Genomic DNA, 13,441 nt, shown 5'->3' with positions numbered 1-13,441 from the left:
GAAGAGGAAGAGCATTCCCGACGAGCTCTTGAAAGAGAGCCACCTATGCTGAACATGCCATTTCAGAGTTACCTGTAAGGGGCACTCTGCCTTTCCCCGGTGGAACGCTTTGCTTTTAACTTTTCTTGTCTTATTTCATTGATGATAAATATTTCATTGATGATAAATATTTCATTGAAATAATAATGATACCTCACATTACAGCACATCGTATTTTACAAAGCACTGTAAGATATCTTATTTGATCTTCACAATGACCCTGGGATCAGATCAGTATCAGTCCCATTTACAGATGAAAATGCGGCCCAGAGGAATTAAGGATCTTTTTAGGTCACACAGCAGCTTGGTAACAGAGCTGCAACACAGTCAAGTCTCCAAACCCCAAGTCCCATAGGGAGCTCAGATTTGAAATCAGACAGAAAGAGAAACTACAGGCAGGTCAAGGAATAAAAACAGGCTCTTGGGAGTAACAGACTCTTCCTGCCCCTTACGAGAAAATTATAGACTAGGAGAAACATTCTATGCCACCTCAGACAGAAACTGTCCTCGTATACCGGAACACAGCTGAGTAAGGGCAGGAAATCCCCTTTAAAGACATCCCACGTCTGCCCAGCCACAACCTTCAATGCCGCTAGACCTCTAAGGCCCTGGGGGACAGAGGACCTCTTTCTTCTCTGTGCCCTCAGGGCTCAGCCCTGGGTCTGGCACAGACTAGAAACCACTAAGTTTCTACCTCCATTACAGTTTCAAATCCATCTACATCTTTCAACTCCACCTCACCCTCCAGTCCTCCCCAGCATCAGTCATCTCCCCCTAACTACTGCGACTGCCTCCTCATTCTGCTCCTCTTGCCTCCAGATCCATTCTCCACACAGCAGGCACAGCCTACATCCCCAGGCCCCCGCCTAATTCTCCCAACCTTAACCTGCACTCATTTCCCTCGTCCTTGCCCCTCTATGCTTTAGCCACGCTGGCCTCCTTTCAGGTTCTCCAACGTTCCACATGCTTTCCTGCCTTGGGCCCTTTCACATGTGTCCCTCTCTCTACCTGGATTCTTCCTTCCCAATCCACAGCACCACTCCGCCCCCGCTCCTGCCTTAGCTCTTGGCATAACTGACTCCTCAAGTCAGTCTAAACAGCACCTCTTCAAGTAAGCCTGCCCTGACCACAACCTCCTCCTCGTCCATCACTCCCCATTTATTTCATAACCCTCCTTTTTGTCCTCGTAACACTGTCCACCTATCAACTTGCCCAGTGCCTGGCAGATATTAGCTGCTCACTAAATATTGGCTGACTTCATGAAAAATTTATTGATGTGGATTGAAGGCTCGGCTCAAATGCTACTGTCCTCCACTTTCTCAGGCTTTCCATAGCATGTCCCTCTCTTGGGGCACAGAATCATATGAGTTAGAGTTACCTGAGTCTTTTTTCTTATCAGATTATGAGCTACTTATAAGTCGTATTTACCTTTGTGTCCCCCCATAGCACCTCGCATAATGCCTAACATATGAAAGGTTCTTTACCAGTAGATGAATTCATGCATCCACACAAGAAAGTATAAATGGCTGCAGCACTAATCAACCACAGATAATGGTTTCTCCTCCCCAAGGGACTGCAGCCCAGAAAAGGAGCACCTTTGAAATTTGCAAACAAACAGAGACTCTGCCCAGGAAGAAATTAAAATTAGAGCTAAACTTGAAATGCAATGGCAGTGTGTGGGTGAGGGGGTGGGGGACAAGCATGTACTGCTAATGAGAGCTTCACAGGCAAAAACCTTCTGGTGCCAAACTGGAAATGTGTATCAGAGATCTATAAAAAGTCATGCCCTCTGACCTAGCCACGCCTTTTTAAAAACTCAGAGCAGTGAAATCACTTGGTGATGACTTTAAGTATGTTTTTCTGTACTTTCTAGTTTTCCTTCCATGAAGATCCTTTAATTTGTAGTCAGAAAAAAAAACACACGCACAATAAATGTTGGAAGAACAAACCAAGAGAAAATCCAGTGGTGATTTTAGACAACAAAATCGCCCATCCCTGTTTCCTTACTACACCTGGGACTGCAGAGTCAGGGTTCGCTAAGGTGGGGCCACTGCATTTCATGAAGAAGAGTTCCTTGCTTCTGTCTGAAGCCATGGGGCATAGGAAGGTACCAGCAGTGAAAGCTTCGGCAGGGGGCAGCCCTCACTTCTCCCTAATACAAATGCTGGTAAAGCTCTGAGAGTCAGGAAACAGAGGGAGGTGTGGAGGTGATCAGCCAGCTCCAGAGCAGGTCCTCCACCCACTGGACACTGATCCACTGTAAGGATTCATTCACCTGCCTGTCTTCCCTGGTGCACTGAGAACTCCGCAAGACCAGAGGCTGTCTCATCAGTCTGCTCCTCTAGCATCGTGCTTAGTACTTGTTGGCCCTCAGTACAGTTTACTGAATGTTAGAGACCACGCCTATAAAGCACTAAACATAATGACTGACTCAGGTCCCTGCAACATAATAAGAATGCATTAGCTAACAAATACTTCATTTCTTTAGTGCCCTGAAGGTCCATTATTCAATTTGGAAAAGCCAAGCCGAAGACCAGTAATTTCTTGGAAGATTAGAGACTTCTGTGAAATAAAATCAGGAAATGCTGGCTTCTTCCAGTAAGAGTGGACACATTTTCAGCTGCAATTTGGAATCACTTAGCATCACGCAGCTGACTGAAACTTCTGAAGAAACCACTCTTTGAAGGAGCACTACTCAAAGTTTTCACAAGGCATTTCTGAAAGATTTCCAGGAGGTAGTGAGCTCAGCCTTGGGTCATGATTAATGACTTGTTTCCAAGAACTTTAGATTTTCCACATCTGTCTCCACTTAGGAATCACTTCTGGCCCCTCGTGAAAACACTCAGCAGAGTTAATTGGGCGAGCTCAGCTCCTTGTCACACTCAGAAAGTAACACCTGCCACCAGCTTCTTCCTTAAGTGGCTGGGCCAGGGTCCTCTGTCCCAGGAGAATAGCACTCACTTCTGCTTTCGGCCTCAGTGCCTGACTGGGTGACAGGAAACAGCACTGACACTTGGTTCAAAGAGCCAGCAGGGCAACTCCAGGGCCCATCACAGGGGGTTTCAACATTGATGAGTTGAGATGACTCCAGCTTCCTCATACGAACCCCATCCTATGACTGAGGGAGCAGGTGCCTGTGTACACTGGCCAACATTTTCTTTCTGGAAACCATCAAGTGGCTAACCCTGAGCATGTATTTTTGTGCCAACTAAAGAGTGTTATGAGCTCTATCCTATTTCATCCTCGTGGTACCCCTACGAGGAAGGTATAATTGTGACCCCCACTTTACAGAAGACAACCAGCTTCTCTGAGAGGAGGTCATCCATCCAGGAAGTCTGAGCTAAGAGGTGGTGAGAGCAGAGCTCTTGTCTCCTACATTCCCCAACTTCTCATTGAACTCTAGACAGTCTAAAGTGACAGAGACTGTCGACACCAACCAGCCCAGGGGTCACAAATGCAAATACCCAGAGGGTCCAAGGGGCAGGCAGGAGACTAAAGAGTGCAACAGACTGGGTAAGTGAATGGTGCAGAAGGTAACTGGAGGACACACCTGCCTAAAGGCATTCAAATTAAACAGAAATAAAATCCAAAAGCAGGTACCCTTCCTTCCTTCCAGAATATCACCTCCTCACCACCACCTTAGGAAGAGGAATGACTTTTCTAATTAGCCAAAGTCTCAAGATCCTGGAGGACTGGGGTGAGGCAGAGGTGAGACCCGGGCCTTCCACTGCCCATGACCACGGGTGGTTTCATGGTAGCAATGGTCCACCTCCAAAAGGCTGAGTTGCTGGGGAAGACCATAGCTCTCAGATATGCCAAGGGGGCTTTGAGAATCCTCCTGTTAACTAATCTTAATTCAAACAAACAGTTTTTAAATACTGCATCCTCCTGAGGGTTAGGGTCGCTGATAGCCTTTAAGATAAAATCCCTTAAATTGCCAAGACCTGGAACTTTGGAACTCAAAATCCAAGGTTTGACAACTTCTTTTGCTTTTCTCTGTATTCTGGTTCTGGCCATCCTTTCCCTGCAGCAGTGGAGGCCAAGTCTCAGTGAAGGAAGGTGGAGGGGGGGCAAGTAGAGATTTTTCCTCTCTTTTGCCAAGGTAGGAACCAGGATGGTGGGCTTTAAGTTAAAACCGAGTATGATGTGTCTCCTCTGTCCCTAGGGGCCAGGCTTTCTACCAGGTAATGGGGTGACAGCGACAGATGAGACAGACTCACAAGAGAGGGTGCACACGGTCTTGCAGAGACACGGTGAACTAAAGTTAGGCCAGTAATCACGGAAGCACAGCTCAGATAAATACGAGGAAGGCACTGAGGATAATACGGGAAGATAGAGCAGAGATGCCCCCGGTCAGTGGAGTTAGGGAATGATACTGACCACCTTGGTATGTAAAAGACTGAGCATAACGTGGGGCCTGGCCCTTACGAGGTGCTGAATACTGTTACTTCTTTTTCTCCTCCCTCCCTGTTGTGTGCACACATGCACACACACATCACACTGAGACTTTCTCCTTCTGCAGAGACCCCAAACCGGACAAAGCTATAAAAAACTCAGAAGTAACTTAATATTGCCTGTTTTACGTGGAAGGGGTTCAGAACAGGCCTCCCAAGATGTGCCACTTTGGCATGTGGAATATTTCGAGCTAAAGGCAGCTGAGACCCTATGGGCTCAAAAGAACCTCCTGCCTCTCCCTTAAAGAACTGAAATTGGAGCCTTGCCCATAATAAGAGTTATCACCAGAAATAACTTTTTATGACCTATCTGTACGGCAGGGCCAACTTCTAATTACTGAACATCTGCTCTGCTTATCGTCCTGTGAATTCCCCTCCTCCCCTCTGAAGCCTCAGGCCCCATCCCATTCCTTAGTTCATATATACGTCCTCTACCTTTCTGTCTCTGAGTCTCTCATGTATGTGGGGTTCCTGTATGTACACAATTAAATTTGATTTTCTCCTATTAATCTGTCTCATGTCAATTTAATTCTTAGAACAGCCAGAAGACCCTAGAAAGGAAGAGGAAAATTTTTCCTCCTCCACAACGTCCTCTTTTAAGTGTCTTAAAGGTACCAGTTTTTAGCCACTACAGGATACTGAAAATCAACAGCACTTTGCTCCTCAAGCCCTGAGAGTTCTCCTCAAAGGGGCCAGAGATATGGATGGTTCAAACTTTCAAGATGAATTTGGAAATATAGCGATCATCTAGTTTCACCCCCTCATCTAGGTACAAAAAGGAAACTGAGGCCCAGAGTGTGAAACCATTGCTCAGTTCACATAGTATCCTTTGTAGCCCTTCTATTATATGGTGGCTCTTTGTTTTTTAAAGCTGGAGTCTTTCCCCTTTAACTAGGAGTTTTCAACTATTTTTACCTGCTAGCAGGGGAGGTGGGTCACACACAGCAGCTAGAAGCCATTTATCTCAAGCCACGTGAGAACACCCACCCAGTACCAGTTCGACATCCTGAAAACAGACCCCAACAAATAAAATGCGCGAGGGCCTACATGTTCTGTTTATTTTCTAGGCATAAACAGCAAATTTTAAAAAGAAAGTAATAAAAACATCACAAAGCCAAAGTTAAAGATTTCCAACACTTCTTTCCATCTTGGAATTCTCCATGCAGGTACTGCAGTACTGGGGTATATGTGATTAACTTCATGAAATCTAATCATATGTGTATCTTAAATTTTTTTTTTCTGAGGAAGATTAGCCCTGAGCTAACATCCACCACCAATCCTCCTCTTTCTGCTGAGGAAGATCGGCCCTGAGCTAACATCTGTGCCGAGCTTCCTCTATGTTATATGTGGGTCGCCTGCCACAGCATGGCTTGATGAGTGGTGTGTAGGTTCGTGCTGGGGACCGAACTGGTGAAGCCCAGGCCGCGAAAGCGGAGTGCGCAAATTTAACTGCTACACCGCCGGGCTGGCCCCTGTATCATAAATTTAAAATATCAATTTTATATTTATGAGGGGAAGATTAGAGGGAATTTTCATGTTCAGAGACATTTCTCTCTAGAATATTCAAAATTTTTTCTACCATCTTTGTAAACAGAAGAAAAATAAAGGTTTACAAACACCAATTTCTAAGGGAGTATTTATTTCTTCATCTATATTTGGGGCAAGGAGCTGCTTTTAAAGCTCTAGATAATCTGCCAGAGTTCTCCGGGTAAAAAAGGAAAAATGCATTTGACCGGAGCCCATCTGTGAGACTTGAGGCTCAGTCTCCAGCCCTAGGCAGTTTCAGACAAAGTCATAATTTCCAGAACAATAATATATCATAATATAAAAATAGACACTTTGTGACCAGCAAACTGGAAAGCAAGCTCTCCAGAGAGCTCTGCCTCCGAGCTCTGCTTCTCCCTGGGGGTGGGGACAGCAGAGGAGAATAAAGTTCTACTTACAAGAGCAAAGTTTCTTCAAAGTCCAGTGGTGCTCATTCAGAAGTGAAGGCAGAATTCAAGAAACCTCCCTTTTGAGGGTAAGCAAGATTAGCAGAGCAGGCCGGTGGGGACAGGCAGGATTCTCTCTCACCCTTTATCTCTCCCGCTCCCTCCCTCCTTGTCTGCTAAATGAAATGCACTTCGAGGTTTTAGTGGGTGTTTCCCACGTCTCGGGCCAAGTCAGTCCCCATTTGTTGTAACCCAATGCTCAGCCTGATGATGTCAACCACTCAGCTCCCTTGCTCAGTTTCCACCTCTCCGTCCACAGGAGAGATCCATTTCCTTTGCACAATGAGCCAAGGGGGCTGTAACTGCATCCCAGGCCGTCACATTTGCCTAACATCCTTCCTTCAATTTTTAACAGGCAGCCTTAGTGACAAAAGGCTTCCTATCCACTCACTGGGCTCCCGACGTAAATCCCTTTGCCTTAGTCATGCTGACTGTAGGCTATCTAGTTTGTTTTGCTGAGTTTTAATTCATTTCTTTGGTGTATAACATAGTAGTTAGGGTGGAGATCTGCACCCTCACCCAACCCCACCACGCCCCACCCCCATCTCTTTCTTCCTGCCCAATTTTCTGAGTGAATTTCTCCATAAAGTTTCCTAGGTGCATGCTGAGCACAGTGCATGAGTCTGCCCTCCACTTACGGGAGATGACACACCCCCGTGCAAAAGGCTGGAAAAGAGCACTGGTCTGCCGCCTGGGGAAGTGGGTTCCGGTCTTGTTCACACTCCTAACTGAATGAATGGCCTTAAGAAGGCCACCTCTCTCTCTGGACCTCAGTTTCCCCATCAATAAAGTGATGGCTCGGCGTCTTCCACTTCTGAAATCCAGTGACTGAGAAACTTACCAACAAATGCAACATAAGGAATTTTACTAAAAGTTGGCTAACTATATGCTTGAGGGAGGAAAGACCCTGGAGGTGTCAGAGGCCGCTGCTCAAGATGCCAGGCTCAGCCTAGCTCCTTCAACACCCTTTATGGTGGAGCTGAACTGTTTCTCTGGGTGAAAACCCCAAAGAATTCACTGAACCAGTCCGGGGGACATGAAAAGAGGCAGCGTATACTGCTAGAAAAGATAAAGCAGCAAGAGAATTTAACTGTCCTTAGGGACTAACATGGAACAGCAGTGGTTACAAGAGATAATAACTACAGTCGTGCGTTGCTTAACGACAGGGATACATTCTGAGAAATGCGCCGTTAGCCGATTTTGTCGCTGTGTGAACATCAAAGAGAGCAAGCACTTACACAAACCTAGATGGTACAGCGTGCTACACGCCTAGGCTCTATGGTACGAATCTTAAGGGACCACTGTCATATATGTGGTCCATCATTGATTGAAACGTCCTTTGCAGCATGCATGACTGTAATCTCTTGCCATTTGTAGAGTTCTTGATGGCAAAGCCATGAAACGTCTCTGCTTTTGTGTACAGTGGGTAGCAATGTGACACGCAGAGTGATCATGAGCATCAATTTGAAAGCCAGAAATGTGGATCTGAGTCCTCTGTGACTTAACTTCTCTGAACTTTTTTTTAAACTATAAAATGAAATACTAGGGCCTCCATTTTAGGACTGTGATAATTAAATAACACATCTAAGGGAATTGAAAGTATTTGGCCCATAGTAAGTGTTGATAGATGGTAGTTCTCACTGTTGTATTTAATCTCCTTTGATTCTCATTTTAGGCGAATTACGTACCCAGGGGTTGCATTATTAATCGCCTTTTCCAGGATGGGAAAATGAAACAGAGAAGTTAAGTGACATGCCCAAGGTCACACAGTTCAAGATTAAAGGGCTAGATTTGGAAACTGAGTCTTTTAACTCCTATTTAGCCCAGCACACATGCCAATGCTGCTGCCAAAATACTGTGTGGCCTGAGGCAAGCCTTGGCTTCGATCGCCCCTCCCCCAAAGAGGCAGCTCTGATTTGTCTTAAAACTACTTAGATGGGAAGCTGGGACTAGAACTCTATTAGGGCTGGGGCTGGAGCTCTATTAGGGCAGTAAAAGTTATTTATAGGTGGGGGTAGGGCTGGGGCAGTTTGTGACCTAACAAGAATTTTAATTAGTTCTCAGAGAACTGTGATGCTAATCAGGAAAGACCCAAGCAAACTGGCTATATATTAGGAGGGATTTCGCCAATCTGAAGACTTTCCCACAAATTGGTGTGGGACTGTAATGGAATCAAAAGAACACCAGCCTAGCAACCCATGGAGAGGAGGTTCACAGCCTGGAGAGACCTGGGTCTCCTTCCTGTCCCTAGACTTGGGCAGGTTAACATCTTTGCGCCTTGCTTTCCCAAAGTAAAATGGGAATAATCACATTTACCCTACAGGGTTCTCGTATGGATTAAGTGCCTGGCACATACAGTAAGTTCAAAAATACATGTAAAAATAAGCTGGAAGATTCTAAAGTAAAGACATCATTTTCTAATTCTGACTCAGTGTCACCATCCTCTGCCCTAAGGATGACATGACAATGAATGAATAAGTTCAAGAATGCCGAGAAGCCAGAAGAAGGGCCTGGTATTTCTCTACAATGTCAGGATGAATGAGGGACAAAAGGTGACTGAGAGCTATCAGGCATGCTCTCACCTGGAGCTGGAGCCATCATTTGGCTACACCTTTATTCCAGAAGCCCAAGTGGGTGTCAGGAAATGAAGCTGGGCTCCTGACAGCTCAGTTTACTGACATCACCCTCAGTGCTCTGAATCATGTTTCATATTCAAATACATAGTAAGGAGCCCGTTCATAAACACAAAGATGGTTTTCTTCAACAACACGTATTTTGTAACACTTGCCATGCAGCTTGAATAACTGTGCATCTGTGACAGGACCCATGAACAGAACCGTGACAACACCAGCATACTCATTTTGTCTCCTGACAATGGTAGCTGCACTTTGTGGACTGGGGCCCTGCTCTGTGCTGAGCACTGTGTAAACATACTTCAGGCTTTCTTTACAACGATCAGGAGCAGGAGGGGTTATTAACATTCTCATCTTTTGGTCATGGAAGCGGACGTGTGCAGAACCTGCCCACAGGTCCCTGGAGTAAGTGACAGGGCCTGTGCTCTGAGCCAGGGCTGTCCGGGTCAGGCCTGTGTCGCGCAGTCCCGTCCTCCACTGCCTTTTAAAGGGTTTTCCTGAAATTTGGCAGTTCTTCCCAGACAGCAGTATCAGCTCCACTGGAGGAGAAGGGAAACTGGCTGCTTCAGGGCGCAGAGCTGGTCTGAGGGGCTCAGACAGCCCCTCTGCCACAAAGCTGCCCTAACTCCCACCCACTCATTGCTCATCTCCAGTCTGGAAGGGGTGTCTCCTGAATTTCCTTAGTGCTTTATCTGTTTCTCTCTTTAGATTTTAAATTTCTCTCTTTAAAAATTTATCCTTTTCTCCTTTGAGGCATATTTATTTCTGGGCTGATCTTATTCTGCTGCTAGAATTTGAGCTTAAGGAAAAGATGTGTCTAATTTACAAGCATTTTGTGCATGAGACACTTAGTAAAATAAGGAAATCTATAAATAACGTAAACTTTTATTGCATGTTTACCATATGCCAGATAATATTCTAACTGCTTTATACAAATTACCTCATTTCATCCCCACAAGGAACCGTATGAGGTAGGTATATTATCATTTCCACTTGACACATGAGGAAATTCGAGACCCAAGTCAACTGGGTAACTTGGTCACCTAGTAGCTGACAGCTATCTGTTGAAAGGAGTGGATGAATGAATAAACTCTGGCCACCACTGCCCAACTTCCAGGCCAAACAGCTGCTACGAAGCGTCATGAGCTTTCCACCCTATCAAAGGTGGGCTCCAGCTGTCATGCCTTTTCAAACTCACTTACCCACTGTGCCACACAGCTAGAAGGTCCCCAGATTTTCTAGACACGATTAATTGAGAAGCATATTGACTGAGACAAAAATAAAAGGTTTTTTCTTTCCAATTATAATCATAATTGCTTATTGTAAAAAATAGGAAAATACAGAAGAGCAGGAAAAAAGGGAGGAAAGCCATCCATCACCCTACCACCCAGAAATAAGCAGTTCGCCTTGCGGGGTGCGGACCCAAAAAGAACCACACCAACACTCAAAGCAAGGTTTTGAAATCAGACGCTTAAGTCATTTTTGGGGGGGGAGGAAATAACCCCACAAAAGGTGACAAAGAAAAGTCTGATATTGGTTTTTGGTTTGGGAGTACACCTGGCTGCTTTTAACAGGGTGTGACGTCCTGAGGCTCCATTCCTGGTCCCCCTCGGACAGCGGCTGATGTGACTGACAGAGATCTGGCAGGAGAAGAGGGGCCTGATCACAGTGAGTATCCATCCAGAAAATGGGTGAGTGGATGTGCAGGATACCACACTGCCCCTTCCTGCTTTTTGTGGCCTTCTTGAGACCTGCTCCCCACCAGCTGGAGAGAAGCTTCAGATTGGGGCAGTTATGGGAGAGATGGAGCTCCACGCAAGTCAATTTTAAACAATCTTAGATTGGTTGGTTTTTACAGCTGAAAAGAGCATGTGGTCTCCTCATTTTTGAGGTGAGGCATGCCAGGCCCAGAGAAGGCAAGGGAGTCCCTGACACTGCACAGCCTGGGTGCTCTAACAGTAGGAAGACCTCCTACTGGTTCCAGGCTCTCCCTTGCCACTGCAGTCTGAAACACAATCTGAGTGGCCCTTCCTTTTTGTCTTGGTTAACTCCTGCTCAGCTATCTGATCTCAGACTGAATGTCACGAAGGCCTTCCCTCTGAGCCAAGCTAGCTCCCCCTGCTGTCTGAGTCCCATGACACCCTCTTCCTCCTCTTAGAGCCCTTAACACACGTTACTGTAAATACACATTACATGTGTTTCCCTGCCAGACTGTAAGCTCCATGAGGTCAACATGTCTCCCTTGTTCACTGGTATAGAGTAGGAAACTCAGTAAGTATTTTCTAAACACACACACACACCCCCTCCTTGGGTAATTCGGTCTGGGGTAAAGTGTGTTTAAAAAAAGCATCATGTCTTCTAAACTACAAACCAGGCTTTTCCTCTTGGGGGTAGGATCATTAGAGAACAAGAGATTTCATTTCAAATAATTTCTAAAAGAGAGAGAAAGTTCATAGAAGAATGATGACAGATAGAAGCTGAAGTCCAGAGCACAGGGACAAGAAAGCAGCAGGGGGAACGGTAGACAAACTGCCGTATGGAAGCCCAGGGAGGCTCTGGGCTTGGAGATGGCAGGTATGAAGAGGACTAAGGAAGAAGGCTGAAAATCAGGGGATGCACGGAAGGTCTGTGTGAGTCAGCTCCCCGCCCACCCCTGCAGCACACAGAGGGTCAGCAAGCTCTGCAGAACCCCAGGCAAAGACAGGAGAGCTCCTGAAAGAAATGGAAAGATCGGCCTGGGATGATCCAGGGCATCTAGTGAGAGACCAGGCAGCCCTATTCTGACTTTTGAAGGGCCCTCAGTTGAACTCCTGCTCAGGTGGCCTAAAGCAAACTGCACCCTTCATCGTGGTATGGAGAGCTTCCAGCAGCTTCCCAGGCAGGGGCAGGGCCTATGGGGCAAACAGACAACCAATTCCAGAGGAAACCAAGGCCTATCGCCTAAAAGAAGTCTTTCATTATTGATTACGAATGGCAAAAAAAAAGCATCAGAGGGCATCTGAGGAAAACCAACAGCATGACAAAGACTAAAATCAAGAGAAAATTGACCCTATAACGGAAAAGCAGCTTTGAAAAAAATTCTTATGTCTTCAGAGAGATTCTGAAGATACCGTGCCCATAAAACATAAAGTAAACTGACAAAACTGGGCTCTTAGAAATTAACAATATGAATACTGAAATTAATGATTCAGTAGAATGACTGGAAAGTAAGAAAAGGAAATCTTTCAAAATATAGGGAAAAAATACTCACAGGATAAAAAAGGATCTTGATATAGAACAACAATCCAGGAAGTCCAATGTCAGACTAAATAGGAATTCCTGAAAAAGAATAGAAAGGAAAAAAAGTACAATAGGAAATTATCTAAGAAATAATGAGGAAAATTTCCCAGAGCTGAAGGAAAACCGCATCTTCAAACTGAAAAGTTTAAAAAGTGCTGAGAAGAGATGAAAAGAGAGTCCCCTAAACTTTCAGAGTTCAAAAGGAAAAATCCCACAAGGTCCTAGAGAGACAAACAGGCTGTTTCAAAAGAAAAGACTAAGACTGGTGTCAGACTTCTCAGCAGCAACACTGGGGGCCTGCAGACAACGGAGCAATGCTTTCGAAGGGAAACATTCTAAAGTAAAATGACTTGGAGCCTAGATTTTATACTCAGCTAGGCAATAAAGACATTTTCAGACATACAAGGACTTAGAACAATTTATCTCTCACGCACTGTTTTCTCAGTAAATTCCTGGAGAATACCTTACCTAAACGAGGGTTTAAACTCAGAAGTAGGATTTGAAAAACAGATCTAGGAAGAGAGGTGAAAGGAACACTAAGGATGATGAGGAAGGTAGCCTGGGACCTCGACTGACCCGCAGGCCTAGAGAATGCCGGTCTGACTAGAGCAGGAGGGTGGAAGGCTCCAGGAAAACAGAACGGACAGGCTCCTTAATGGGTTTGCGGAAAACCGTATTGAAAGTCTACGGGAAAGTGTGGAAAGACTTAGCAATAAGGAACAAGGAACACTAGCATATTAAAGAAGAAATTATTAAGTCCGGGAAAGATAGTCACACAGAAAGGAAAAATAATCAGAACGTTAGTGGCTCAGCAGTAGACAATATTTACAATGCCATAACACTGTAAAACACTAAATGCTGACCTAACCAAAAACTGTGATATGCGGAGAAAAGGAGCAGTGTTGGGTGGGGCTGTGGTGTTTCTAAAACAGCAAAAGCCTCATGTACCACCCCAGGAGGTCAATAGGTCACACCAAAAAGTGATGAATAATCAAAGAGCAGTATGGTAGTGTCTGGTCTTTGTTTGGATCTGATTTGAACAAAA

General features: G+C 45.3%; 1 protein-coding gene across 4 annotated transcripts in view; it reads right to left on the bottom strand.

Annotated features, from left to right (window-relative positions):
* PKIG (cAMP-dependent protein kinase inhibitor gamma) overlaps positions 1–13,441 on the bottom strand; it is a 76,373-nt gene that overhangs the window by 25,418 nt on the left and 37,514 nt on the right. The window contains exon 2 of one of the 4 annotated variants that reach the window (XM_070588389.1): positions 12,368–12,435. The exons of 2 other annotated variants lie outside the window; for them this stretch is intronic. The gene's annotated coding sequence lies outside the window, so the exon portion shown is untranslated. Of the gene's footprint in view, positions 1–6,436; positions 6,622–12,367; positions 12,436–13,441 lie in introns of those variants that run through there. One more of the 4 variants, XM_008515578.2, reaches the window with a different exon arrangement.

This window comes from Equus przewalskii, chromosome 21 (genome assembly GCF_037783145.1).
Source record: "Equus przewalskii isolate Varuska chromosome 21, EquPr2, whole genome shotgun sequence".
In the NCBI taxonomy this organism is placed as follows: Eukaryota; Metazoa; Chordata; class Mammalia; order Perissodactyla; family Equidae; genus Equus; species Equus przewalskii.
Note: the sequence above shows the minus strand (reverse complement) of the source record. Positions and strands in the feature narration are given on the sequence as shown.